We start from the raw sequence: 12,098 nt of genomic DNA, 5'->3' as shown, positions 1-12,098 counted from the left end.
CTACCCTCTCTAGTCCAGATTCCATTCTGCTACCCAGATCCTTTTTCTAAAATAATTGTTCTGCACCCATCTCCTCTTGTCAAAACTCTCCAATGGTTGCCCATCTATTTCAATCGATCAGTCATATTTATTGAGCGCTACCGTGTGCAGGGCACTGCACTAAGCGCTTGGAAGAGTACAACACAGTAACACACTCATTCCCTGTCCAGACTGAGTTTACAATCTAGAGGGGGAGACAAACATTAATATAAATACATTATGGATGTATACATAAGTTCCCCCTCTAGATCCAGCCTTTAGAACAGTGCTTGGCACACAGTAAGTGCTTAACAAATGCCATCATTATTATTTAAGTTCATTATGGGAAGGGAATGTGTCTAATTCTGTACTGTACTCTCCCAAGCACTTAGTTCAGAGTTCTGCACATAATAAGCACTCAATGTAGGACTGATTGATAAGTGGTATGGGGCTGGGGGTGGGAGTGATGAATAAAGGGAGTAAATCAGGATGATGCAGAAGGGAGTGGCAAAAGAGGAAAGGAGGGCATAGTCAGGGAAGGCTTCTCGGAGGAGATGTGCCTTCAATAAGGCTTTTAAGGGTGGGAAGAGTAACTGTCCTTCAGATTTGGAAAGGGAGGGCTTTCCAGGCCAGGGCCAGGATGTGGACAAGAGGTCAGAGAGTGGCAAGGTAGAAGAGACTGAGGTACAGTGAGAAGGTTAGCATTAGACTGTGAGCCCCATTTGGGACTTTATCCAACCCAATCTGCAAGTATCTACTCCAGCAGTTAGTACACTGTCTGGCACATAGTACGTGCTTAACAAATACCATAATTACTATTATTATTAGAGGAGAGAAGTGCTTGGGCTAGGTTGTAGTAGGAGAGTAGTGAGGTGAGGTAGGAGAAGGCAAGGTGATTGAGTGCATTAAAGCTGATGGTAAGGCGTTTCTGTCTGATGGATGAGCAACCACTGGAGGTTCTTGAGGAGTGGGAAAACATGAACTGAATGTTTTTGTAGAAAAATGATCCGGGCAGCAGAGTGAAGTATGGACTGGAATGGGGAGAGACAGGAGGTAGGGAGGTCAGCAAGGAAGCGGATAGGGTAATCATGGCAGGATAGGATAAATGCTTGGATTAATGTGGTAACCTCCAGCCGAAACTCCTCATTATCTGTTTCAACGCACTCAACCAGACCTCTTACCTTCTACCCATTCTCACTCCTCTCCCACAACCACCCACTCAATACACTTCACCCCTCTAACACCAACCTACTTACTCTCCCCCAGCTCAATTCTCTCATTATTGACCCCTAGCTAGCATGGAGAGTGATGCCCACCCAAAAAAAAGTCACTGGGCCACAAGAGACAGGCAAATTCAACAACAACGGCCAACTCTTGCTGAGTGAATGCACCAAATAGCACCTCGTGAACAACAAACACCAGTTTCCATATGCCAAACAAAAGAACAACATCCCGGATGTAGCCACGGTCTAAACAGTGGTATGTCATCGACTTAGAGTAAGGAAGAGAGACCTTAAGGATGTCCAGATCACAGCAGAATGTTGCAAGGACCACTGTCTGATATGCTCCAAACTCACACTGAAGTTACAACTGTCTGGCCGAGTAATGGCCTCTAAGCCGCCAAGATAGCTAGATGTCGAGCTCCTGAAGAACAAGGACATCCGCAAAGAGCTCTGCGGCTGTATTTAAACAGCCCCGCTGAAAAAGGAATCTCCAACCACAATCCCCAAAGCAAACACAGGATGGGCAGTTCTCCATGTTACTGTCTATCAGGCAGATGTTAAGACATTGGGGAAAGCCAAGTGGAGTCAACAATGCAAATGACTCAGAGAAAGAAAGATTACTGCTACTTGCAACAAATCGAGCCCCACAAGGACATCTTGCAGTAACTCATGACTCAGAGCAAGGTGAGGCTTATAGAATTGTGGTCCATCCAAAATGTGGGCTGAGAATCTACTAATTATAACTGACTTTCAACTCTCCAATCTCCAACCTTCCCTCCTCCCCATTCTATTCTCCAAACCGATTCCAACTTCAGCTTAAAGAGATCTTATAAAAACATCTCCGGCAGAACACATTCCTTGACTAATTTCACCTCTCTTGTTTTGGTATCTCATAGGTCACCCCTACCAAGATTGTTAGCTCCTTGAGGGGAGGGATCATGTCTACTTACTCTATTGTGCTCCCTATAAGTGCTTACTAAAGTGCTCTGCACCCAGAAAGTGCTCAATATATACCATGGATTGATCTGTTTATATTCATTTTTTGCTTACTTTTGTGGTTATCAAATATATTCAGGTTTTCCCTCTTTCCCCAACCCTTCCCCCTGCACTGAATGTATACAGTTTATGGCTGTCTGTTTCTTCCGTTCAGTTGCTAGCTCCTAGACCAGGTACTAGAACTATCCACATTTACAGTACACTCCCAAGTACTTACTACTCTATAGAGTAGGCAACCAATAAATAATAATGATAATCTGATGGCAAGTTATTATCACTTTATAGATAAACTGATTATCAAGAGGGTAAACTTCTCTTCAATAACAGGATGTTCAAAGAATTTGGATCAAAGGCTACTTAGGAATACCTGAGACACGAAGAAAGCTCCATACCAAGTCTTTCTGGCCAGCTATCAAGTGAACAGCAGGTAGGGCAGTTTATAGCTGTCTCCAAACCAGGCCCAGGTACACACTTTTTGGGGATGTGGCATGCTGAGAATTTGCTACTTTCATCAGTGCCTGGCCCACAGCCTGGCTATAGCCCATGACGATTATTTTGCCCACCCATTTCATAATATTAGCTTTACTTAAACGGGGGATGGGGAGGCCAGGGGGAAGTGTTAAGGTTATAATCAATGGAAGACAATAAAGCTTTGTTGCGTTGTCCACTGGTTTGGACTTAAAAATATCTGGAATTGCCTCCTCATCACAAATCTTACAGACCAGAGATCTCATCTAAAATCCCACCTCCTCAAAAATGCATTACTCATTCTATTTCCATCTCTTAAATCAACAGCCCAGTACCCACCCTAGGACTGTTTCTTTTTGCCTCCTCTCGGCACTTGTAGATACAGGCATAATCAATTGTACAGTCCGTTACTTACTTTGATTACTCTATTTGTAAATAGTTTTATATCTGTTTCCCCTGGTAGAGGGTAAGTTCTTGTGGGAAAAGGAACTTATCTTGCATTTCTGTTGTAACTTTCCAAGTACTTAGTACAGAGTATTGATCTTAGTGAGCACTGAATAAATTTCATTTACTACTATTACTAAAGACAACATTATATCAGAAGTCAAAGAATTTTAAAGTTTTTATAACTACTTCAAACTACATAATTAACTCACATACACATTCATGGGTGAACTTCACAGTCAGTGATGTCTTCTTTGAATACAAGGTACAACATATATATGTAAAACTATCATATAAATGTTCAAGCCTTACAGTGTTTCTTGGAATGTTCAAGTAGCATTTTATATTCTCTATAGAAATAGTATTCCAGGATATTCAATAGCTTAATTATATAGATAGGTGGTACTTTTCCATTTAAAATGTAAGATTCACCTTATTTGAAAATACAAGATTCTTACTATGCGAAACAAGATTGAATGTATTGCTTTAAAGTAGTACACTGAATAATTTAGTCACAAATCAAATTAAAATCAACTATTTTGAATAATCTATTATCAAAAAAGAAATGCTACAATACAAAATACAATTACATTCCACTAAAATTATGTGGCAAGTTCTGTAAAGATATATTCTACATTTCTGAAAGGGAAAAATTGTTGATTATATGATTTCAGGCAAACTAATTTTAATCAGAGTTACTCGAGACAAAAATCTTTATGATTTAAAACTGATCATAATCAATCCCAGTTTTTATTGGGTAGCCCTTTCCTCTTTCTGTCTCCCACCACATTCAACACATTACTATTATACCGAAAATATGATTATTTATTGATGCCTGTCTCCTACTCTAGACTGTAATCTTATTATGGGCAGGGAACGTGTTTGCTAATTCTGATGTACTGTGCTCTCCCGAGAGTTCAGTACAGTGCTCTGAGCATAGGTAGTGCTCAATAAATACCACTGATTGATTTGATTGTTTTAGTGAAAGAGTACTTAAAAAAAATACAGCTGTTAGGCACCATAGCACAACACTATGCTCCTCCCCATCTCAGACTGTAAATTCATTATGGGAAGGGAAGGTGTCTGCTAATTCTATTGGATTGTACTCTCCCAAGTTCTTAGTACAGTGCTCTGCACATAGTAAGCACTCTAAATACCACTGACTGACTAGAACGGTGCTCTGCACACAGTAAGCGCTGAATAAATACGATTGAATGATTTATTGTAAAGACCTCAATTGTGAACATCTGCCCAAATAGAAAAACTGCCTGCTTTATAGCTAGATATACCATTATAGACATTCCTGAAAAAAAATGTATAAATTGCAAGTATTTCATTCATTCAATCGTATTTATTGAGCGCTTACTGTGTGCAGAGCACTGTATTAAGCGCAATCCCAACAAATTGAGTCTTACCCCCCAAGGATTATGCCATGGAATAATAATAATGATAATAGTTGTTAAATGCTTACTACGTGTCAAGCACTGTTCTAAGCACTGGGGAAGATACAAGCTAATCAGGTTGGACACAGTCCCTGACCCACATGAGGCTCATGGTCTTAATCCCCACCCTACAGATGTCATTACTGAGGCACAGAGAAGTTAAGTGACTTGCCCGAGGTTGCACAGCAGACAAGTGGGCTGAGTTGGCATTAGAATCCAGACCCTTCTGACGCCCGGGCCCGTGCTCTATCCAGTAGGCCATGCTGCTTCTGAGTAACTCAAAAAACAATATTAAAGGAAAATGCCACACACTAAGCAGAATGCTAGTTACATTCTGAAAAATCCATAATTTCCTTGGCTTCCCTGTTGGAATGAATGACATCCCAATTTTGCTACTTTTTCTAAGAGTATCATTGGGTCATCCACATTTTAAATTTTTGGACAGGAACTTTGTTAGCACACAGCCCTGATTCAGTGTTTAAAGAGAGTCGGTTTTGCCATGACACTTTTTTTCAATTCACGTTTTGCCTATACTAAAGAATTGGGGAGTGTTCGCCTGATAAGGCAAACGTGTTTAGATAAGGCACATATGATGATGGAAGAAGCAGTTGTGTGAACATTCGTATTACCACACGGGTTTTCCTTAAGGGAGTATTTTGCAAGAATGCAACCCCCATATTAAAAGCAAACTGGGTAAAGCAGGTGGGTTCCCCCCCCTTTAAACAGCTATAAATATCTTTTCAACTGTAAGCATTATTTTTCAAAATGCAAATTGCTAGTAAAATGCTGTATCTTTATGTGGAGTTTAGCATATTGTTACAGTAAAAAGGTTACAGTGCTCTGCACATAGTAAGTGCTGAATAAATACTATTGAATGAATGAATTCAAATAGGCAGTTTAAACATTTCATTAATATCAAAAACAAACTGCTGTACTCCAAATAACCCAAGAGATGAGCTACATAAAGCATAATCAACCTTTTAAGATACTGCCAGCATGAAACTACAGTTGTAAAAATAAATTTTTAACCCATACAAACAAAACTGCACTCTTCATGAATGGAAAAAGTGATGGTCCTAACTTGGTGAGCTGTTGTCTGAGAGAATTTAAAGATTCTTCTAAGCACCTTAAAGTAGAATCAACACTTTAGGTTCAGCCAAATGTTAATTAAGAAAAACGGCATCAAAAACAGGGTCACAGTTCAAGTGAATATGGCAGTTTAAGAAATTTGGAATTCTCTTTTCTCACCTGTTTCACCACTGATTCCATAAATGACTTTTAATAAATCACTAAACTACCCTTGGGGCGAAGGGCACCCTTGATCACAGTGATATTAAAATAAATGACTGGGGGAAAATTGGGGGCTTTTTCTTTAACAACAATAACAGTGATGGTATTTATTAAGTGCTTACTATGGGCTAGGCACTTAGTACAGTGCTCTGCACATAGTAAGAGCTCAATAAATACTATTGAATGATTAATACTAAGGTAGATGCGAGGCTGTGAAATCAGACAGTCCCTGTCCCATACGTGGCTCTTAATCTATTTTATTTTGCAGATGAAGATCCTGAGGCCCAGAGAGGTTAAGTGACTTTCCCAAAGTCACTCAGTAGGCAAGTGGCAGAGCTGGGACTCAAAACCAGGGTGCCTGGCTAAGACCCATGCGCTTTCCACTTGGCATACTGCCAATCATGTAACTCATTTATATGCAAGTCATCTCCCAAAAGCACAACATCATCATTATCCACATGCAATAACGAAATCTGTTAACTTACTAACCAAAAAAGGCACTCATCTTCCTAGTAAGATAAACTATTTTTGAATCACTAGGGTGAAATCATTGCTAATTACGAAAATTTGTTGGTTATCCAAACCAAAGAATATTACAAGAACTACAGTACCTAACAATACTCTGTTTACTACTGGTTGTTAAAAATAATGTCCTTAATTATATTAAGAACACATTTTAATGATGTGGATCACCTAGAGATCAATACCACATATACCTTTAGATGTACAAAGGGCATTTATGAACATAAAATGAGCGGCATTTTGAATTGATGCCTGATTAATTCACATGCCAAAGGGTATCATTTATGTCTCTAAAACCGAGACTTCGAGACTTCCCATTGCTATTATGATCACGCAATCTAAATAGTAATGGTAATACTATTTATTGAGCACCCACTGGGTGCGATGCACTCTACTGAACCCACAGGGAGCTAGCTTACTTTCTAATGGAGAGGGCCGGCATTAAAAATATTTACCACCAGTCCACAATAGTATGTAGAAGTGAACACACAAGTGCTGAGTGTGTGATAAGCATATGTTTTAGAAATAGCTGGTGTGCTTAGAGAGTTTGAGGTGTTGGAGATTAAGAGGGGAAGGCTTGTTTGGAGGAGGGATTTTAGGAGAGCTTTAAACCTGAGAACTGACAGACTTGGGGAGGGAGGGTGTACCAGGCCATGGGGGCAGTATGAACCAAAGGACAGAAGTAGGAAAGTTGACAATGCGGTACGATTGAAGATTACCTTGGGAGGAATGAAACCACAGAGTTTGGGAGAAGCAGGTGAAGAGAAACCATTGTTTTATAAGACGGGGAGAACTGAAGAATTCTGAAACCAATTGTGAGTTTTTGGTTGACACAGGCCGAAATAGAAAGCTGACGAATTGTTTTGAGGAAAGAAAGAGGTCAAGCGACACGTGAAGAAGCTACTCTATTCAGCAATGGATCAGTGAATGGTATTACCGTGTTCGGAGCACCGTACTAAGTGCTTGGAAGGGTACAAGACATGAGTTGGTAGACAGGATTCCTGCCCTCAATGCACTTACAATCCCCTCTAGATTGTGAATTCATTGTGGGCAGGAAATGTGTCAGTTTAATGTTATACTGCACTCTCCCAAGCACTTAGTACAGTGTTTTGCATAGAGTAAGTACTCAGGAAATACGACTGAATGTATCTAGTGGTTTTGTGTGTGTACACTGGAAAACAGAGAGGCAATAGGCAGGGAGACCAGCAATGAGGCTGCAGAGTCACAGAAACCTCCAGTTATTTTTAAAACTGAGAAACTGAAAATTACTTCCTGTCAATCATCCAAGTCATATATTTTCAATAGTTCTTTTTTTTCCCAGCAATAGTAAGATCTCTAATCTTGCTGAAGTTTTAAAAACAAAGCACTGAAAGAAATTTATCTTCTATTTTTAACGAGATCAAAATTATATCTCATCGAAAGCAATGGTTTACAAAATAATTTTCTTTACGGCTCTGGCAAAAGTCCCAAAATAAAGACACAGTTTGAACAGAATTAAAAATAAAAGCTTCCAAATTCTAGATAATCTAAAAGAATATGATTGGATTCATTTTCAGAAACACAGCAGCATGGCCTAGTGGAAAGAGCCCAGGCCTGATAGTCAGAGGACCTGGGTTTTAATTCTGGCTATGCCACTTGACTGCCCTGTGACCTTGACAACATTCGTCACTTCTCATGCCTCAATTTCCTCATCTGTCAGTCAGTCGTATTTACTGAGCCCTTACTGTGCGCAGAGCACTGTACTAAACACTTGGGAGAGTACAACGCAACAATAAACAGACATATTCCCTGCCCACAACAATACCTGATCTCCCTCCTGGTTAAGACTGTGAGCCCCATGTGGGACAGGGACTATGTCAGGCCTGATTATCTCCTATCTACCCCAGTGCTTAATACACTGCTTGGCACTTAGTAAATACTTTAACAAATATCACTATTACTATTATCCTTTGCAAGCTGACCGAAGTTATTGTTGGCCCTGACCCTTACTTCTTAGTTTCAAAGGGACTTCTTAAAAGCAGTACCTCAGGAGAAAGGTTGGGAAATTTGGGCAGATAAAAATACACTGTAAAAGGCCATACACATTCTTTACAATCATATCCCACATTTTAGCCTGTACAGAAACACACTATTTTTAACAAGTCCTGAGTTTCATCTTTTTGTGTTTAAAGAAAAAAACTAAAACCACCTTATATATTTGAATAAATATTCGATTTCTCAAATGTTTGGGACTTCAACCCAAAAGAAATGCAAACTTCTAAGCGTTTTTCTGGAAATAAGCATTGGGCGGACAAATATGTCATGGATATTTGCCAGGGTTCCAATCCTATTTTCATTTCACTGAACAATACTGTATATATAATGTACAAATTTAAACTTAAAGTGCTTAGATGACTATCAAACAATGAGAAGCAGAGTAGCCTAGTGGACAGGGCACAGGCCTGGGAACCAGGAGCACCTGGGTTCTAATCCCGGCTTTGCCACTTGGCTGCTGTGTGACCTTAGAAAGGTCACTTAACTCTCTGTGTCTCATTTAACCTTATCCGTAAAACGGGAATTATGACTGTGAAGCTCAAGTGGGACAGGTCCAACCTGATTAGCTTGTACCTACCCTGGTGCTTAGTACAGTGCCTGGCATATAGTAAATACTTAAACACCATTAAAAAAATAATCAAACAATGGTATTTGACTGCTGACTGTGTGCGAAGACTGTACTAAAAGCTTGAGAGAATACAACACAACAGAATCGATGGACATGTTACCTGCCCACAAGGAACTTACATTCAATAATATAAATAAATTATACATCTATATACAAGTTCTGAGAGTTAGAGGTGGGGTGTATTAGTCTTGATTTTACTCTCTTCCTCCTAACTTTCTTCTGTTTCCTTCCACTCACCAACTCCCACATATTCTCCAGGTCACTGCATACTCCCTTTACAGAGTATAAAGTTGATGAATGGAGACAGAGACTCACAGAAAATTTTGTTTTTCTCCTCTACTTGCTCTCCCCACTTAAGTACCTGACACTCACAAGCCAATTGAGTTCTCCTAGAACTTTGCATAAAGGAAAATGAATGGTATAGCACTTGCACTGTAAATAGCAGTCCATGCATGAAACATAAATATTTCTTCCAGTATGGAGGCATCATCATCACCATCGTCAGTGGTATTTACTGAACATTTTCTGTGTGCAGAGCCCTGTACAAAGCACTTGAGAGACTACAACAGAGATGGTAGATGCCTTCCCTGCCCAAAACAAGTCAAGATGGGGAGACAGACATGAATATAAATTACTTATAATATATAATTTATAGCTACACAAGTGGCATCACAGTCTATCCAGACTCAATCACTCTGTCAGAAGAATGTTCCCCTAAATTCCCTAATAGGATTCTATCCAAAATGTAGAGTACAGTGTGTTTCTTTGTTGATGCTTTGTATTGCCTTTTCTTTAATGGTACCTGTTAAGCATTGTGTTCCGGGCACTGTACTGAGCACGAGGGGTTGAAAGAAGACAAGCAAGCTGGACACAGCAGCTATATCACATGGGGCCCACAGCCCAATCAGGAAGGAGAACAGGTTCTGAATCCCCATTCCACAGACAAGGAAACCGAGGCCCAGAGACATTACACGACTTGCCACGGTCACGCAACAGACCGGGACCAGAACCCACATCCTCCGACTCCCAGGTCTGTGTTCTTTCCACTACGTTATGGATGAGTGTACTTTCTAATTCTCAGATCACTGGGCCTTTTTCCAAAGCTCCTGAGACATAAGGTGCTCCTGGGCAATGGGGTGTAACTGCCACAGTAAGAAAAACATAAAAGATTTTCCTAATCTATAAAATGACAGTTTTCACTATTTTCTGTCTGCTATTTGAATACCTTGCTTTTTCTACAGCATCTGTTATGGCCTTACTGTTTTACCCATTGTATATTTGACAATTTGCAATCACTTGTGTCCGTCCACCGGAATGTAAGTTTCTCAAGAGTAGAACAGGCTTTTAACTTTTAGTGTATGTTTCCAAGTGCCAAACACGTTACTCTGCACAGTGGACACTTAATAAATGCTGTTGTTGATGTAAGGACACAGCCCACCGCATGAATTTGTTCCTTTGCCTAGTCACTCAATTTGGTCATGTCAAAAATACAATAGTGCTATAATTCACTTTCACATACAAGTGTGTATGATAGTACCAAACTCACAAGGGAGAGGATTATGAAAAAAATAATCACTGCAGATCTAAATTTTGTTAGTCACCAGGGATTGGAAGTGAAATGAAAATACTGCACAGGTAGAGTTTACAGGTTTCGGCAATTTTTGTTTGCTTGTTTTTAAAGATTATTTTAGTTTTATAATTCAGAATTTCTCTGTGGGGATTAAGATTATCAAAATATTAAGCTCAATTTTAAGGCAAATGTCTGATTAATTTATACCTGATTGGGGGGTGGGGGAGAGGAGAGATATTTAAAAAAAAAAAAAGAATTCCAGGGCACATGATTCTATTCAAGGATGAAAACCAAGTTAGGTCACTTGGAAAAACTACCATTTATACACATAATTGAAGGTGTGCCGATTCTCTCCGGTTTAAATGAAAATAACTTGATTTTGCGAGAGTATTTTTTCTGTTCACAAAACTCACTAGTGTTTTGCTGCATTCCACCGCTTCTATTTCTGAAAGGCTAATGAATCAGAGTTCTTGCCTTACCTCAAGTGATTCATAAAGGCTTCCTCAAATGTGGACCCATTCAAGCCCTCACAACAGAACACACACCACTTACACACCAGCTTCCTAATCCAATTTAGCCAAGAAAGGTAAACTCCCTCTACTGGTGAATTTCAGAGATTTAATACCAGAAAAAAAAAAACCACCAAAAAAACAAAAAAACACCCAAGAATTCTAAACTCACACTGAGATTGTAAATTCATCTGTAGGGCTCACCTCAAAAATGAGCTTCCTGACTATTAAAAGAACACTGTAACAGTGAGAGATTAAAAAATAAACAACATACAGCCAGGCTAGCGATAGCGTGGATAGAGCACAGGGGCCTGGGGGGTCGGAAGGTCATGGGTTCTAATCCTGGCTCCGCTATCTGTTGGCTGCGGGGCTCAGTCTCAATCCCAGTTTACAAGTGAGGCAAATGAGGCGCAGAGAAGTGACCTGACCAAGGCCACCCAGGCCTGTAAATCCACTCAATCCCCTGTAAAATGGGAATTGAGGCTGTGAGCCCCACATGAGACAGGGCTTGTGTCCAACCCAATTGGTTTGTATCCACTCCAGCGCTTAGTACAGTGCCTGGCACAGAGTAAGCGCTTAACAAATACCACAATTATTATTTTTAAAGATTTGTGAATAAATTTCCAAGTAACCCAAAATACTTCTCTCTTCCAATCAGAAGAAGAATTTTTAAATGGAAACACCACCAGCATAGCCTTGACTGAAGCAGAACTGCCGGCTCCTCTCAAACTAAAACAAAAACCCTTCCTTTTAAGCGTTTAAACCTTCATTTCAAGGCTTCAAATTCTGGGCTGAAGCAAAAACACTAAAGTGTCTCCTAAAAAAAAAAAATCTAAAGATCCATGAATCCTATCACTACGTACTTTGTCAAAACTCTAAGCCTGGTCTAAATTGTGCTTATAACTTTAAACTACTCTTATAAAAACTCCACTCATTTTGCTGAAAATAACTGGC

General features: G+C 39.7%; 1 protein-coding gene and 1 long non-coding RNA gene across 3 annotated transcripts in view; one reads left to right on the top strand and one right to left on the bottom strand.

Annotated features, from left to right (window-relative positions):
• Positions 1 to 12,098, bottom strand: part of ARID2 (AT-rich interaction domain 2) — a 187,294-nt gene that overhangs the window by 168,365 nt on the left and 6,831 nt on the right. The gene's annotated exons all lie outside the window — the stretch shown is intronic.
• LOC114806320 lies at positions 1,096 to 10,123 on the top strand. Its single transcript, XR_003754345.2, has 3 exons — positions 1,096 to 1,925; positions 2,565 to 2,664; positions 9,876 to 10,123. It is a non-coding gene; the product is annotated as an uncharacterized LOC114806320 (long non-coding RNA).

The sequence above is a fragment of the Ornithorhynchus anatinus genome, chromosome 2, assembly GCF_004115215.2.
Source record: "Ornithorhynchus anatinus isolate Pmale09 chromosome 2, mOrnAna1.pri.v4, whole genome shotgun sequence".
In the NCBI taxonomy this organism is placed as follows: Eukaryota; Metazoa; Chordata; class Mammalia; order Monotremata; family Ornithorhynchidae; genus Ornithorhynchus; species Ornithorhynchus anatinus.
This window is presented reverse-complemented; position numbering and strand designations above follow the sequence as displayed.